General features: G+C 41.0%; 1 pseudogene; it reads right to left on the bottom strand.

The window, feature by feature from the left end:
* Positions 1–5,253: 5,253 nt before the first annotated feature.
* LOC147267541 (uncharacterized) lies at positions 5,254–6,661 on the bottom strand (annotated as a pseudogene).
* Between the last annotated feature and the right edge of the window lie 11,222 nt (positions 6,662–17,883).

Genomic DNA, 17,883 nt, shown 5'->3' with positions numbered 1-17,883 from the left:
GTTAAATACAAAAATGTGTGCTTGATCATTTTGTTATTCATTTCATTTAGTGAGAGAAGTTTTAGTTCAAGAAAGTCTGAGGGGGTCTTTTAAACAATGGAAACAATAGGCACTTTCATTCACAATGTGAAATAATGTTATTTTTTGTTGCATATTATTGTAATAAACAAACAAGCCAACAAAATACACCTTCTAGAGCACGTTCACTTCCTGTCTACGATCTGGAAACAGATACAGAAAGAGATAGACAATTTTTTTCTCACTGTCAGTGATCAATCACAGTTTATGGGATGTCAAAATGAGACCAATATAGAAATGGAACTGTACAGAATGCAGGATATGTTATCAACCCTTGCCACCCAAATATAATGAAATAAAGCAATATCCAAGCCAAGTTGATATCAAACATGAAGGCTCATTAAGTGAGATGGGAAGGAATGGGGGTAGCTGATACTAAATGTTTGCTGGTGCTATACCTGGATATAGACACAGAAGGTCAGGGAAAGACATAATCCTAAAGTCCTTGCCACTTCAGAAAATGCTAAGCTAAATCATTTGGCAAGTTTGAGTCAAGCTAAGAACTTTTATTTTGGAAGGTGAGCTGGCGAACTCTATATGGTTCTTGTTGGCACTTTTTCTCATAGTGAATGAATATTCACTCTTGTTGATTGGAAGACTGGGGAGGAGCAGGCTACCCAACTTCAACTTCAAATCAAACAGTGTCTTGTCTGTGCCCAAGACATCATGTGGGGGCACATATGACTCTGAGCTCTGTATCTGGATGATAAAGGTATGTCTCCACCTTAAAAATATACTCATAAAAATAATACAGATATGGCGACATCATCAGCTTGCTACCTGGGCAGTAGAGAAATTCTTTGGATAGGAGAGCCACTGTTTCATTCTTTCAGCTGTTTGCATTATTCACGTTCCTCTTTGACTTTGACTTGTTATAAAATCTTGTTATGTTTGGTCTTAAAACAACAATAAAGGGTTTATTTCATCCTCCTAAATGAGTCAAATGTGTTTAAATAACACTAGATAAACTAATGTACACAACAGCATTTGCCATTAGAATTTAACTTCTATTCAAACAATTAATTAATTTACAAGACAAAATCAACAGCTACTCTAACCTTTCAATGTAGTCTTGTATACCACTTTAATCTGTGGCTTCACCATATTCGTTACATGGTTCTTGGCCATCGAAATACATTTACCCTTGCTGAGAGAGTTATGTTTTTCTGTCAGCAGAATTGGAATTACAAAAAACCCACTGTGTGACTTTTAGTGCATGATTGTCACTTTAATCCTTACTATGTACATATGTGTTTTGTAATATTGTGAGTATTGTAGTGTTTAGAGTTTTATCAATTTCTTTAGTGTTGTGAAATGTTGAATTTTTTTTAACCCCGTTGTTAATCCGTGGACTAACACTGACCTGAACTAATCCACTCCTCTCACTATCCCAGAAAAGTCTGTAGGAGAATTTTGTATGTTATTATTGTCATTGATTAGGTATTCAATCATCAAATTGGGTAATTTGGGGCAGAATTACTTATACCCCATAAATCATAATAAAAACAAACAAACAACATATCAAATACATCAATTTTAGCATTGTCTCTCCATATATGTTGTTCCGATGTGCTCTGTTATTAAATTAGGTATTTAAATACCTGCGGGTTTGCTAAACCAATGAGCAAATGTCCCTTTCTATTTTTATTCAAAAAAAATTATGTTGCTGCCTTAACTATACATAAATCCTGGTCTCCCTAAACCCCCCTACTTTCATCAATTTTTGAAGGGTTCTTTGAATGGAAAGGATTTTTCTTGGATTTGACAAACAACACTTGACACTTGTGAAAAAAAAGTATTTTTGAGAAATAAGAAATATATAATTCTGGTTATGACTTAAGTTCTTCAAGAGGGACTCCTTTGGAGTAATTATTTCTAAAGCTGTACCGTAATATAGTTTTTACTCTCTATCTAGTCCCTTATTAAAAAAAAAGGTATTTCATGCATGTCACGATCCCTGTCTCGTGCTTCCTGTTTTATTTTGTAGTAATGTCCTGTCTTCCTGACCTCCCTCCTGTGATTACCTCTTGTGCCGCACCTGGTTGATTGCACCACCTGTGTCTTGTTTTCCTCCTTGTATTTAACCCCTGTGTTTTCTCCTGTTCGTCATGGTTCCATTAAGTTTTGTGATGTGTGTTTAGTTTATGTCTGATGTGCCTTCTTGTTTTTATGAGCGTTGCATTCTCCAGTCGTCGTCATCCTCCAGTCAAGCCGTCATCAAGTGTTTCCCCGTCTCTAAATAAAAATCCTCTTGTGCACCTTCTCACTGTCTTCGCCTGGGTCGACTCCCCCCTGACCTCCCTTTTCATAACAGAATGGACCCAGCGGACAGTTTCCCCCCCACGGATGATAACGCTCTTTGAATATTTTTGCCGTCTGGCACAACGGACTGAGAGAGAGTCACGGGGGGAGGAGGACTTCACGGGCACCCGGCTGGCCTTCGGGGGTCCTCGCTCGGTGCAGCGAGCCTGCAGGTCGGCTTGGCCCCCATCCGGGAGACCCAGGAGCTCCCGGCCTAACGGAGATGAAAAGGCTGGCCGCCCTCATGCTCCTAGGCAGCCAGGTCCAGCCCTCATCCCAAGCCCAGCAGCTGCTACACCTTCTCCGCCGCCATGGGTCCTGGCGGGCGTCACCCCTGTTCCGGCGCCGAGGGTTCTGGCGGGCACTATCCCTATCCCAGCCACTGCTACACCTTCTCCGCCGCCATGGGTCCTGGCGGTCATCAGGTCTCCCAGTCTCGAAATAAAAATCCTCTTGTGCACCTTCTCACTGTCTGCGCCTTGGTCTACTCCCCCCTCACCTCCCTTTTCATAACAATGCATTTGCTTAGATGAAATGACAGAGAGCAAAACCAAGCGTAACAAGGCCAATAATATTTTCTAATGTCTTACATTTATGCTCTTACATTAAGACATAATACATTGTGTTATATCCATCCATTTTCTACCGCTTATCCTGTTAAGGGTTGTGGGGGGGGGGGGGGGGTCTGTAGCCTATCCCTGCATCCTTCAGGTGAGAGGTGGGGTAAACCCTGGATGGGTCGCCACTCCATCGCAGGGCCAACACACATAGAGAGACAACCATTCACAGCCACGCCTATGGACAATTTAGAGTATCAATCAGCCTAGTCCCCTCTTGCGTGTCTTTGGGCTGTGGGATGAAGCTGTGGCTGTTTGTAGAGATACTGGGAATCACTAAAAGACCTGCATTCTGGTAGGACAGTAGGGACTAATTAGTTCTTTCAAATAGGATGGGGCTTTATCATTGAGAGCCTTATAAGTCCATCCATCCATCCATCCATCGTCGTCTTCTGCTTATTCCTTACAAGTAAGGGTCGCGGGGGGGCTGGAGCCTAACCCAGCATCTACGGGTGAGATGCGGGGTACACCCTGGACAGGTCGCCAGTCCATCGCAGGGCCAACATACAGAGACGAACAACCATTCACATTCATATCTACGGTCAATTTAGAGAATTCAATCAGCCTAGTCCCCTCTTGCGTGTCTTTGGGCTGTGGGATGAAGCCAGAGTACCTGGAGAGAACCCACGTAGGCACAGGGAGAACATGCAAACTCCACACAGAAAGATCCCGTGCCGGGGCTTGAACGCAGAACCTTCTTGCTGTGAGGCGACAGTGCTAACCATAAAATCCCAATAAAATACATTTATTGTGGCTGTTATGTGACAAAATGTGGAAAAGTTCAAGGAGTATGAATATTTTTACAAGTCACTGTAAATAAATGAGCTAATGATATAAAATTATATAAAAACCTGATGTGAACTGCCCCTGTCTCTGTTCTAACAATGACATTTTTAGTAGAGTAGCTCTAACACATGCAAGATGTTAAATGACCGATGCCAACGATACAACCAGCTAACCACTACACCACCATGCCGTTCCATTGCCTAATATACAATATGGATAATAAAAAAAACATTTTTACTTGAGACGCTGCACTGTGTTGCCTCACTGCAAGAAAGTTCTGAGTTTGAGCCCTAGCTTGAGCATGTATTTCTCTTCCACATGAATTTAAAAAAAATTGTATTTCATTTGATCCTATGATCCATTCAAATCTTTTATTCTCTGTCTTGTGGTCAATCCTCCTGCTCGCTCACATACTGCCCTTTTCATGTGTGGAACTTTGGTTCTCCATTAAAAAAGACCAACCTGGGTCCATTGCTTTGTCAGGTTAGCTGGGTTTGTCACCATGTCCCTTGCCATTCATTTTCCAATGTTCTGCTTTAGTTTGGCAAGAAAACCATTGAATCATCTGTAAAGATGGGAAGCAAGCCCTGATTCTACAAGAGCCCAGTTTTGAATTTCTCAAACCTGATAATCAAAAAAGGTCTGAAGTCATCCATACAATTACAGAGAGTAGAGGGTGTATAACTTTGTAAATTAAAAATTAAATTTGTGTATGTCATCCTTAAAAAGCAATAAACTGTGCAACCATGCTTCTTGCAGCATCTGCTGGTAGTTTGAAATAAAATGCAGACTCTAGTAATCTGGTAATGATCAGTCCTACCGGGGTTTCAGAAGGAACAGTACACATCTTCACGACTGTCCCTGTTGCAGATAGATAGATAAATAAATCAAGAAAAACAAGGAATATAAGTCAAGTCAAGTCCATTTTATTTGTATAGTGCCAAATCACAACAAATTTATCTCATGACACTTTACAAGTACCACACTCCTTCAATGAATTTACACCCAACAATTCTCCATGAGCAGGCACATCCTGCACAAAAACCTTCCTTTTAACAAGGAGGAATGTCAAGCAGAGACGGCCTTCTGCTTTGACCGGTTGGGGGGAAAGAGAGCAGGAGATTGTGGCACAGAGAAAGACAGATATACAGAAGGAAAGAGAGGGGCAGAGATAAAGTGGGAGAAGACAGAAAGAGACTGATGGACAGGTGAGGACATGAGCAGGTGGTGCTTCGGGTGGCTGCTTGAGCTTCTTCATATCTGTAGCCTCTTTCAGCGGGATCTGGGATGTGGGGAGCCCAAAAGCTCCAGAGAAAAAGATGAGTTAGTAACACATAAGTATGATTTATGTATAACTCATACAGGAGGACAAAGAGGAAAGAGAGGAGGAGAGAGAAGCCCAGTGCATCATGAGAGATCCCCTGGCAGCCCAAGTCTATAGCAGCTTATCTAAGGGCCAGCCTAAGCAGCCCTAACTATAAGCTTTATCAAAAAGGAAGGTCTTAAGTCTGCTCTTGAACATAGAGAGGGTGTCTGTATCCCGGACTGAAACTGGGAAGCGGTTCCACAGGAGGGGAGCCTGTTAGGTGAAGGCTCTGACTCCCATTCTACTTTTAGAAATAATAATATAATAATACATTTTATTTAAAGGCGCCATTCTTGGCACTCAAGGTCGCCATACAGAGCACAATTTTATAAAAAAAAACACACCTAAAAACATCAAAACAATAATAAAGGATAAAAAGAACAGAAAGAGGCACAGAGATTTCAATTAAGTTGGATACACAAATTTGAACATATGAGTTTTGAGTTGTGATTTGAAGTGGGCAAGTGAGTCAATTTTTCTGAGTTGGGGTGGTCATGAATTCCAGAACAGAGTGGCTGAATGCCCTGCTCCCCATGGTGGTGAGACGGGCAGAAGGGACAGACAGGTGTATGGAGGAAGAGGATCTTAGGGCATGGGAGGGAGTGGGAAAATGGAGGAGGTCGGACAGATATGGGGTGGGGCAAGGTTGTGAATGCCTTGAATATTAGCAGGAGGATTTTAAATTGAATGCGGACCTAAACCAGGAGCCAGTGGAGCTGTTGGAGGACCGAAGTGATATGGTGGATGGAGGGAGTTCAAGTAATGATGCGAGCAGCAGAATTCTGGACCAGCTGGAGTTTATGAAGGGATTTGTGAGGGAGGCCGAAGAGGAGAGAGCTACAGTAGTCCAGGTGGGAGGTGATAAGGCTGTGAACAAGGATGGCAGCAGTGTGGGGGATAAGGGAGGGGCGGAGACGGTTGATGTTACGTAGATAGAAAAAGGCAGACTGGGTAACGTTGTTGATATGGGATCGAAAGGATAATGTGCTGTCCAGGAGGCTCTTAACTTGGGGGGGAAGGTGAGACAGTGGAGTTGTCAATAGTGGAGAGAGTGGATTTGGTGCCAATGAGGAGAACCTCGGTTTTATTGCTGTTTAGTTTGAGGAAGTTTTGGGTGAACCAGGTTTTTATTTCAGAGATGCAGTCAGTGAGGAAGGTGGGCGGGAGACGGGATGAGGGTTTGGTGTTGAGGTAGAGCTGGGTGTCATTGCTATAACAATGAAAATGAATGATGAATTTGCGGAAGACATTGCCGAGGGGAAGGAGGTAGATGATGGGGCAGGACAGAGCCCTGGGGCACGCCAAAAGTGACAGAGGAGGGGATGGATTTACGAGACTTGAGCTGAATATACTGAGCGCGGCCAGAGAGGTAAGATGTGAACCAGTCCAGGGGAGTGTGGGGGATGCCAATGGAACGTAGTCTGTTGAGGAGGGTAGTGTGACAGATGGTATTGAAGGCTGCACTCAGGTCAAGGAGGATGAGGATGGTGAGGAGTCCAGAGTCAGCTGCCATAAGGAGGTTGTTGGTGATTTTGATAAGTGCTGTTTCAGTGCCATGGAGTGGGTGGAAACCACACTGGAACTGTTCATACAGGTTGTTGTGGGACAGGTGTGAATAGAGTTGGGAGGCAACTGTTTTTTTCAAGGATTTTGGAGGTGAAGGGGAGATTAGATATGGGGGCGGAAGTTGTTGAAGTTGGAGGGGGTGGCACCGGGTTTTTTCAAAATTGGGGTGATGGAAGCCATTTTGAAGGATGTAGGGACAGTTCCAGAGGTGAGAGAGGAGTGGATGATGGCAGAGATGAGGAGGACCAGGGAGGAGCAGCAGGCTTTAACAAGTTGTGAGGGGAGGGGATCCAGTTGGCAAGTGGATGGTTTGGATTTCCGGATGAGTTCTGTGATTTCTGAGAGAGTGGGGAGATGGAAGGCGTAAAAAGGGTGTGTGGATAGTTGAAGGTGTGCTGAGATGCTGATGTGAGTAATTGATCCGAATTGCTCATGAACGTTCTTGATTTTATCATTGAAAAATGACACAATAGAGTTGCAGAAGGAGGTTGTGTAGAAACTCTAGGAATCACAAGTAACCATGAATCCTGAGAGTTTGGGGTTCTTCTTAGATAATAGGGGACTATGGGCTCTGTCAAATATGAAGGTGCCTGATTGTTGAGGACTTTGTATTTAAGAAGAAGAATTTTAAATTCTATTCTGAATTTGACAGGGAGCCAATGCAGAGAAGCCAGTACAGGAGAGAAATGGTCTCTTCTACCAGTTCTAGTCAACATGTGGGCAGCAGTGTTTTGGATCAGCTGTTGAGTCTTTTGGGACTTATTGGTGCAGCCTGAAAGGAAGGAAGTGCAGTTTCAGCTTAGTTTAAGCAGAGCTTAATGCTTGAAAATAGAACTTTCAAGTCAGGGTCTTGAAGAAGGACCGTGCCAGTGGTTATGGAAGATGTCACACGTGACATCTCCAGGAGTCTTGTTTTTAAGAAATCTGAGTATTTAAGATAGGTGTTGCTGAATAACTATCATTATGACAGAAACCACAAATGCTTTGGCCAAAAAGGGACCAAATCAAAATAATCTTTTCAGACAATGGTGTTCTAACTGAATGTGGAGAGCGGGGTTAGGTGGGGTACGGTTAGAGTAAATAACGAATTGGACAGAGATAAGTTTGAGGATTGCCACAACAACGCCACCTGGGGGGATTTCATCCCCAGGAAAGTAGTTTAGGTTCGTGCACTCGAGACTAGACGGATTTATTAAAAATTGACATTTTTATTTAACAATATATTCTAAAACAAAAGGGCATTCACAATTCACACCAACAATTAGTTTTTTTCTTCTGCAACAGATCCACAACTACTGAAAGCAAATAACCAAATTGAAGAAAAAGAAAAATATTTAAAATCAACCAAATCACAGTAAATAAGGCATGGAAACAAATTAAATAAATCACTCAAAACCAAACAAAAACAGAACTTTGATAAACAAACAAGAACTAATCAAAATAGCAAAGATCAAAATAAACAAAAATGCAAACAAAACAAAAATGCAAACACAACTGAAACAAAATACTCAAACACAAAACAAACCCACCAATTAATCGGGAATCACTCAAAAGAAACATGCAAAATTAATAATAAATAAAATTAAATTAACTAGTCAAACTAATCACAAAATAAAGCATGCCAAAAGTTAATAATCAAAAACAAAAAAAAGAATAGTTAACACCAAACAATGAACAAACCCAAAGAAAACCTAGCCGCTTAATAAACCAACCATTCGACAAAAAAAGGAAACGTGCAAACTAAATAAAGAAATTAACAAATCGAAATCCTAAATACAAAGAAATTCCGCAGTGCTCTCGGGTTAGTGCACCAAACAAAGAAAAGGGAAGCTGGCTAACACATGCCGTCAGTGTGAAGATGAGTGACTTGGACAATTAAAACATGACAGGGGCAGCAGGGATTAACTCTTGAGTGGCGGTAGGCAAACATGGCCCACAAAACAGCAGTGGACAAGACAGCAGTGGAGTCGGTGTTTAGGTCGCCACTACTTGCAATTCCTCCGGTTGCCACTAACCAACAGCGGCAGCAGAGCTTCCACAGTGGAGGGGGAGAGCAGCGAGCCCAGCGAGAGCGGCCCCAACAGGACAGCCAGACAGCACAAACAGTCCCAGCTCCCCACAGTCGGCTGGGGCTCCCCGTGTTAGGGGAGGGGCTGGGGGCGTGATGTCCTGGTCCCCCACATCAGCTACAGTCAGCTACCCACAGCATCCAAGACAAACCGTAGCACACACAGACACACATACATACACATGCGCATACACACATACACATATGCGGTGCACAACTGATCCATAATCACAGACATTTATTTGAGAAATTATATTAAACCCAATGGTAAGTTTGTACTGGAAATTCTGCAACCAATGTTTTTTTCTTTTTTTCTCTCTGTTGTTATTGTTGTTACTGTTTTTGTTGTTGTTTGTTTGTTTGTTTTTCCGCTGTTGTTGTTGTTTTTGTCTCCCCCCCCTTGTCTTCCCTATCCTGTCCCTGTTCTCTCTTCCTATCACTCCTGAGCCTCAGTCCAGTAGCTTTAACAATGAACCAATACCATTCCAATTAAAATTAAACAGAAATGGCGATAGGAGGAGTTTATCAGATTCCTCCTTTGCAGAGTAAAACTGCCTCAGTAAAACAAGGCACCAGGAACATCGATACTGCTTGCCCCAGCTACTGAACAGGACAGGTTTTTTAAAAAAAAAAAGAAAAAAGGAGTACAACTGCTTTGATTAAACTTTACTTAAGAACAATTAAAGTTGCCAGTCTAAACATTTACTCAAGAGAAGTAAAATGTAGTGTTTACTTGTCAGTAGACAAAAAAATATTACAAAAATATTACTGTTCATCTATTTAATTAATAAACGGAGCTACTAATTGTTCCCTTCCATTGTTGTGATAGAAAGAGGTGGATAAGAGGAATCAGAGGATTGAGACACAGGTGTCGGTTGGGGAAGTCTCTTTATTCACAATGGCCCTATTAACAAAGTAGTTAAGAGAAGTCTTGATTGATTGATTCTTTAATGACCTCACAGCCAGGATGGTGTAATTTTTTCTGTACAGCTCCTTGGTACAGGTTCCGACATTAAACTTTAAACTGTCTGTGTTGGTGCAGTAGACTGCTGTGGTTCTTTTCCCCCACATCCCCGGATGTACTCATCATCTTTCTGGCAGCAATGATATGGTGGAGGATTGCAGGTTCAAGCTGGTCACCTCCATGGATAAGTATCAGCCCCAGCTTCACCTCTAGCTTCCTGACATTTGCTTCTATCTGGTATAAATTCTCAAATACCAATAAATATAAAACTTAGATTTGCACAAATTTTTTTCTGTAATTCTACCTGAAAATATGAATTGAAGAATACTGGTATCTTCATAAGAGGGCTTGTGTAAAGAGCTTTTTCTTTACAAAAATCTACTTAAATACACAGAAAGACTGTCTACATCCAAACCTACCAGTGGGTCAACACAGATATAATTATTGTACTTCAATCATGCAATTTAATGCACCACTGATAAATGATGTTATTTTTTGCTTTTTGCCTTAAAATGTTAGTAATAGCTAATAGTAACTATAGGATCTTTTCAGCAGATACAGGGATTCAGATAAATGAAATGTCCAAGGGAGCATCAGAGCCATTCAAAGTGCTGTTTACTTACAAAGTGGTACAGTTACAACATTGAATATTACATATTTGTCTTCAAAAAATACACAAACATAACTCATTAATCAGCTTTAATGTTTTTCTATCAGCTAAGATTATGTCTAAAATTTGGTAGATTTTGACATGTTAAACCCATATTGTTTTAATTTCCACTTAAAATAAAAATATATTTAGCTAAACCTTTGGCTCACCCCAGTTGCAAATTTTCATTGAAAACTAATGACTTACAACTTATAACAATGTTCTGAAACAAAAATATATATTCAGAGGGTGTCAGGATTTAAAGGGACAACGGGACCCAAATGCAGACAGCAGCCACGGGGAGTTCAACAAAAGTCTTTATTCCAAAAATCAAGACAACACAGGGGGTTCAAAAGTCCAAAGGAAGAGAAAAACCAAGTATCAACAAAAAGGGTCAACATGCCTAAGTCCTGAGAAGTATTCCGGGTGGGAGGTTCAACAAACTCAAAGAGTCCATCCCTGAACTCTGAGATGTAAAACTCTGAGTATCCGGTTCCAGAGCAACTGATCTGAGTTGGTTCAATCAAATCTGAGTATGGTCACCTTGGGTTGCGCACGTACACAACCACTATAAGAACTATAAGAAGCCATCATCAATGGAGCCCTGATACCAAACAACCAAGAAAAAAGATCCTGTTATTTTACCCCAATGGAGTTAGAGGTCTTAATACAGGCCTATGGAGAGTATGAGCCCATATGAGCATGTATTTCGCCATGAATGTAACATCGCTCAGCAGCGAAGGGGAGAGAAATGGCATGGGAGAAAATTGCTACCCGAGTCAACGTGAAAGTCTGAATGTACTATTTCACTGATTTAACAATTAACCGTATGAGACACTAGCTTACAGTCATAAATATAATTAAAGCTGCAAGCAGCGTTGTTAGGGCCTGAGCCCCCGCGCGGCCTACGGCCGCGTCCTTGACACCGGCCCCAATCCAACGGTGTAATCGGCAAATCCGTAGGCCTTGTAGTTTAGGAGATACGAGCCTCAGTGCGCTGCACAGTGGGAGTGCAGAGCTGAGAGCCGGCCCTTTAAGAGCCCCTCCCTTCTCTGCTCGCTCTCTGCCATCTCTGTCAGATCTGAGAGCAGAGCTGAGAGCAGAGCTGCCAGCTGGCCCTTTAAGAACCCCTCCCCCGCTACACTGTGTCTGAACTGTGCTAGAGTGGAGAGAGTGGAGGATTAAGAGAAATGTAGTGTGTAAAAGGTGAATAAGTCGGCATACGTTGGTCAAAAGTCACACAAAATACCATATTTTCGTAGGGATTTTTGTCAGGAATACAGTGGTGTGTTTTTAAAAGCTGTGGAATGTATGGTGTAGATGTGAGAAGCATTTGTTTGAGAGTATGTACCCTGAGAGGACACGCTCTCCCCATAGACTTCCATTGTAAGGCGAAAAGTGTCTCCCCCACTTTGACGGCTCATAAAATCCAAACCGAGCGCGTAGTATATTAGCCTTTAAAGATTTTTGAAGAGCACAGTTGGGAGAGTAATGTGTGAAAGTTTGGAAGCCCTGGCATTTACGGTTTAGGAGGAGATAGATTTTGTTCGGGGCGCAAAATTGTCCAAAATTAGACATTCGTGTCCAAATTGTGGACATCCTGTTACAGTTAGGTCAGGGGTGTGAGTGTATGATTTATCCGTCTTGATGAGACGAGTTCAATGGTGTTTGTCCCATGTCTGTAGGACATTCCTACAGTCTGTGGCGTGGTTTTTTGTGTATGTAGGTGGCGCTATTGAGTAGAGCGCCTCTTTTTTTTTTTAATTATCGAATTTTTCGCCGCACCCGATGTGCTTACCAAATTTGGTGAGTTTTCATGCATGTTTAGGGGGTCAAATTAACTTTTGAAGTGGCGAGTGTGACTTCGAAACATAATAGGGTCTTCGCCAGGGACTGGCTCAGGCCCTAATTAAAGGTGCAAGCAGTGTTGTTAGGGCCTGAGCCCCCACGTGGCCTATGGCCACGTCGTTGACGCCGGCCCGAATCCAAAGGTGTATTGGTCAAGTTTGTAGGCCTTGTAGTTTAGGAGTTAGAAGCCTGAGTGTGATGCAGAGAGTGAGAGCAGAGCTGAGAGCTGGCCCTTTAAGAACCCCTCCCCCACTGCTCTGTCTTTGATCTGTGCTAGAGTGGAGAGCAGAGGAGGAGCAACAGAATTTTAGTGTGTAAAAGCTGAATAAGTCGGCATACATTGGTGAAGAGTGACACATAATACCATATTTTTGTAGGGATTTTTGTCAGGAATTCAGTGGTGTATTTGTAAAAGCTGTGGGATGTATGGTGTAGACGTGAGAAGCGTTTTTTTTTGACAGTATGTACCCTGAGAGGAGACGGTCTCACCATAGGCTTCCATTGTAAGTGTGAAACGTGTCTCCCCCACTTTGACGGTTTATAAAATCCAAACCGAGGAATTAATATAAAAACCTTTAGCATCTTTTAATCAGCACAGTTGGGAGAGTAATGTGTGAAAGTTTGGAAGTGATACCATTAATGCCCTAGGAGGAGAGAGATTTTGTTTGGGGAGTAAAAAAAGTTGTCATATTGACAGTTTTGTCCAAATTGTGGACATTCTGTTGTAGATAGGGGAGGGGTCAGAGTGTATGAATTTTTCGTCTTGATGTGACGAGCCCAACGGTGTTGATCCCATGTCTGTGGGACATTCGTGCAAGCAGTTATAGCGCTCCAAATTTTTTTTTTGAGTTTTTGGGCTCCCTAGGTGGCGCTATTGAGTTTTTATGAAAATTTTTTTTAAATATAAAATTTTTTGCCGGACCGGACGTGCCAAATTTCAGCGAATTTCATGCATGTGTAGGGGTTCAAATTAAGGATTTACTTGGCGTGGAAGAAAGAGAATAATCTATGCGCATATTGCACACTCATTAATAGCAAGAACGGTCTTATACCAGCTTTTGAATGGCTGTGTATGTGAAAACCGGCTCCAGGCCGTCTGGCCGAGCTGCCTCATGGGTGTTGGGGGGGGGGGCTGGGACACTGTTTAGTGTATGTTTTTAGTGTTTTCACAAAATATATGTCCAGAGATTGCCTTCCCATTGGATTACATTGTAATGTGCAATGTGGCACAGCAAATTCTGGGGCTTACAGAATCCAGACTGTTTGAGTTATTATAAAGTGTTTTATAGTGTTTGTTCAGCATAGTGTCATAAGTCATGTATTAAAGTTTGAAGGTGATACCATTAACATCCTAGGAGGAGATAGCGCTTGTTCGGGTCCAAAATTGGCGCAAAGCTGACCGCTGACTTTATTCACCCCCCTTCCCCCCTGTGCCCTGTCATTTTGATGAGGATTTTAGAGCACTCTTCTTGTGAAATATCCTCAGAAATCCCATGCCTTTGGCCAAATCTTACATTATAATTCATGATTTAGTTGGAAAATTCGTCCTGAATCCAGTTATACAGGTTGGAAAATGGTCAGACTTGTAGTTTAGATATCAGAAGCCTCAGTATGAGACAAAGTAATATGTCTAGAGATTGCTTCCCCATTGGTTTAGATTGTAGGGTGCAATGTGGCACATAAACTTTCGGGGCTTACAGAATCCAAACTGTCTGAGTTATTGCAAAGTTTTTAACAGCTTTTGTTCAGCACAATGTCATAAATCAGGAATTAAGGTTTGAAGCCAATACAATTAACGCCCAGTGAGGAGATAGCGTTTTTTTGGGGTCAAAGTTGTGCTTTCCTGTGCATATTGTGGACTTCCTGTTGGATTTAGGTCAGGGGTGTCACTGTATGATTTGTGGGTCTTGATACGACAAGTAATTGAGTTTTGGTTCAATGTCCCTACGACATTCCTTCCAGCCTGATTACCCCTTTTTAGATACTTAGATGGTGCTGTGGAGCACATTTTGGCGCTTGGGAATGGAGGAGGCTGCTTTGGAGGGTGGAATAAAAAAGAAAGAAAGAAATACAATGGGTCTTCGCCCCCCTTCAGGGCTCAGGCCTTAATTAAAGCTACATGCAGCGTTGGCATGGGCCTTTGCATCTTCGCGGGCATCGAGGAAAATGTGTCCTGAATCGAGGGATTTAGTTAGAAAAGTGGTCAGACTTCTAGTTTAGAGGATAGAAGCCTCAGTCTGACACAAAGTCTGTGTGTAGAGCTGAGAGCTGTGCCTTTAACCTTATTTTTTAGAAAATAATTTTTGAATTTAGCTGAATTCAATCATAAATATAGTTTGCAAAAAGCTGTGCATTAATGTGCACTCCTCTTGTTCTCATCTAAATAACTAACGAACTCGTCATCAGACAGATACTCCACACATATATGAAACGGCAGAAACTGAGCTTTACAATGATATAAGATACATACATGTGCATCGCATGTATCTTTTTACAACAAGACTGATAAAAGACAATATAATAAATAATATAATAACTTGCCATATTTGTTTGTTTGTTGTTTGCTTATTTCAGTAAAATTAGTTTTATTCTCGCCATGCACAAACCACTGTTTTTGCAAACTGTGAAGTCATAGAACATCCCACCATCATGATGCCTATATAGTCAGATTCCAAGGAAACTCCCCAAACTCAATATACAAAGATATGAGTCCTGGAAACCTTCTCTAATGAGGAAAATGTAGAGAATCCCCAAATTTTGTAATACCAAAATGTTTTTTTTGTTTAACATTTTTTACAAAATATATGTAAGTAGCACCAATTGAACTAATGGCATATCTGGATAAAACAGACTGTCCTGAAAAGAAAAAAAAGATATAGCATGTAGAGATTGACCTTAGAATGACTAAGATAGTAGCTCAAAAGCAAAGGTTGTAATTACCCCAAAATCCGCTTGTTACAGTGTATTGTAATGTATACATTTTCATGCAGGCTACAAAAATTTTAAGATGATAGGTCATTTACCTGGACATTGATGCTGTTAAAGGATTTTCAATTTACATCGTCTTCTTTGTTGTCTTCAGGTGCTGTAATAGGAATTTGTGTCCCATATGCATCAAATCACATGTGATTTGATGCATAGATGTGATTTGATGTTGGGTTAAAAACAAACCAATATGGGTTATTTTTTAACCCAACACTGGTTAAATATTGGACAGAACACATGCCTAGTTATTTTGACCCAACAAGTTGGTTTGGTTTCCTTAAACCAACAGTTGGGTTGTTTATACAACCCAGTTGGGTTGTTCATATTACCCAACCACAGGCTCAATTTGACTATACTGCTGGGTTCTTTCTACTCAATCAGTTGGGTTGTTCATATTACCCAACCACAGGCTCAATTTGACTATACTGCTGGGTTCTTTCTACTCAATCACTTGGGTTGCTAATTTCTAATTATTAATATTTTATTATAATTATATAATATTGTTATGGTCATTATTTATTGATTAAATATATTCTGACACAAAAAATTAAGACAAAATATTTATTAAAATTCACAAAATACAAAATATTTGAAAGAACAAACTTTCAAAAATAGGAAACAGTAAACATGAACTATTTTGAAACATTTTTTAAAATTTACAATACAAAAATATTTTAGTCAACAAACTTTCTTTAATTGTATTTAAAAAAAAGGTGACAGTGACTTAATCTTTTAACAAAAAAACGTTAAAAGTATCTAAAAACAATATCTTAAAACAATTGTAGGAACTATAACTTAACTGGAGGCCAGTGATTGCAGCTGGCTCCCAAGAAAGCCAACCGCTGGTGTAACAATTCCCTCCATTTCAAAAATTACTCTCTGCAGAAATTGCCATGTTGGCGTGCACTCTTTTGGATAGTGCAAGTCAAATACATAAAAACTTTTAAAACATGTATCGACCGCTGCAACTGCTGTTTCGGCCTCAATCGTCCTCCCTGAGATGACCGAAAACGCTTGAGAATACTGGGTCCCACGCTCCAGCAGGAGGACATAGGGGCAGGATCTCAATGTTTTTACCTGCTCAAGGTATTCCACCATGTTGGTTCCAACCTATGATGAGAAATCAAAGAAATAAGGTAAGTATCTCTACTGGGGCAAAGCAAGTATCATTACCTCACAACTCAAGCTCTTTCAACCCATTCCTACCCCAACTTTGTTGAACCCCCTTCCACTGCAGTTACATCTAAAGTCTTCTGGGGTGTGTCTCCAGCTTTGCAAATCTACACACTGCATTTTTGTCTGTTCACAAATTCAAATATTTTTCATTGGGGTTTTCAGTGATTGACAAACACAAGGTAATACACATTTGAGAAGTGAAACAAAAATGATACATGATACTCAGTCATCTGATACAGGGGGCGCTAAATACTTTGAACCACATTTCACTGCAGTTACATCTAAAAGTATTCTGGGGTGTGTCTCTACCAGCTCTGCACATCTACTCACTGCATTTTTTGGCAATTCTTCTTTGCAAAACAGCTCCAGCTGGGTCAGATTGGAGAGCATCTGTGAACAGCAGTTTTCAAATCTTGCTAAAGATACTCAGTAGGATTCAGGATTCATATTTAGCTCCATCCATCCTCCCATCAACTCTGAGCAGCTACCCTATCCCTGCTGAAGAAAAGCCCCCCGCAACACGATGCTGACACCACCATGAACCTGGACCCACCATCCACAGTGTGAAACATGGTGGTGGCAGCATCTGCTGTTTACAGATGTTTTGTTTTGCAAAGAAGAATAGACAAAAAATGCAGTGTGTATACATGCAAAGCTGGTAGAGATGCACCCCAGAATACTTTTAGATGTAACTGCAGTGAAAGGTGATTCTACAAAGTATTTAGCCCCCTCTGTATCAGAGGACTGAATATCATGTCATTTTTGTTTCACTTCTCAAATGTGTGTTACCTTGTGTTTATCACTGAAAACCCCAATAAAAGCTGTGGGATGTATGGTGTAGACGTTTGTGGTTGCAATGTGACAAGGGGCATATAAGTTCAAGGGGTATGAATACTTTCACAAGGCACTTTAATAAGTGTGAATAACAAAAATTCATCCACATGACTTATTTAATAAGCAAAAAAATATATATCTGTTGTAACAATGACATCATGCGGAATGTGCAGTCTTATGTGAGTTATAACTTTTAAGAATTGTGCTTTGTGAAATGAGTAACATTATCTAACGTTGCACTGTCACTCATTCCAAGGATATAACGTTTTCACCATGCCCTTTGTTATATAAAGATGAATGTTTCCTTCCAACTTTTTAAAACAACTGGGGTTGTTTCTAAATGAATTTATGTTTTGATTTATGCTCAAAGGTGAATTACTTACAGGTTGCACATCCATGAATGCTCTTCTTGATTCGTCAATGCTGGCCCGGACCAGTCATCTGCCTTTTTTATACACTGGCGGAGGGAGCATGGTTGGCAGCAGCGCCAGGGCTACTTCCCCCTTGGCATCTGTAGGAGAACAATTATGGGCATCAATATAGATTTGAATAGCTGTAATACAATAAAAAAAGTCAAAATGCCTTCCAAATTGGCAGCAACTGCCATCCATATCCATCTATAATTAGAACCAAATCCCATCAAGC

The sequence above is a fragment of the Aulostomus chinensis genome, chromosome 3 (genome assembly GCF_037954235.1).
Source record: "Aulostomus chinensis isolate RoL2024-O1b breed Wild chromosome 3, RoL_Achi_v1.0, whole genome shotgun sequence".
NCBI classification, from domain to species: Eukaryota; Metazoa; Chordata; class Actinopteri; order Syngnathiformes; family Aulostomidae; genus Aulostomus; species Aulostomus chinensis.
Note: the sequence above shows the minus strand (reverse complement) of the source record. Positions and strands in the feature narration are given on the sequence as shown.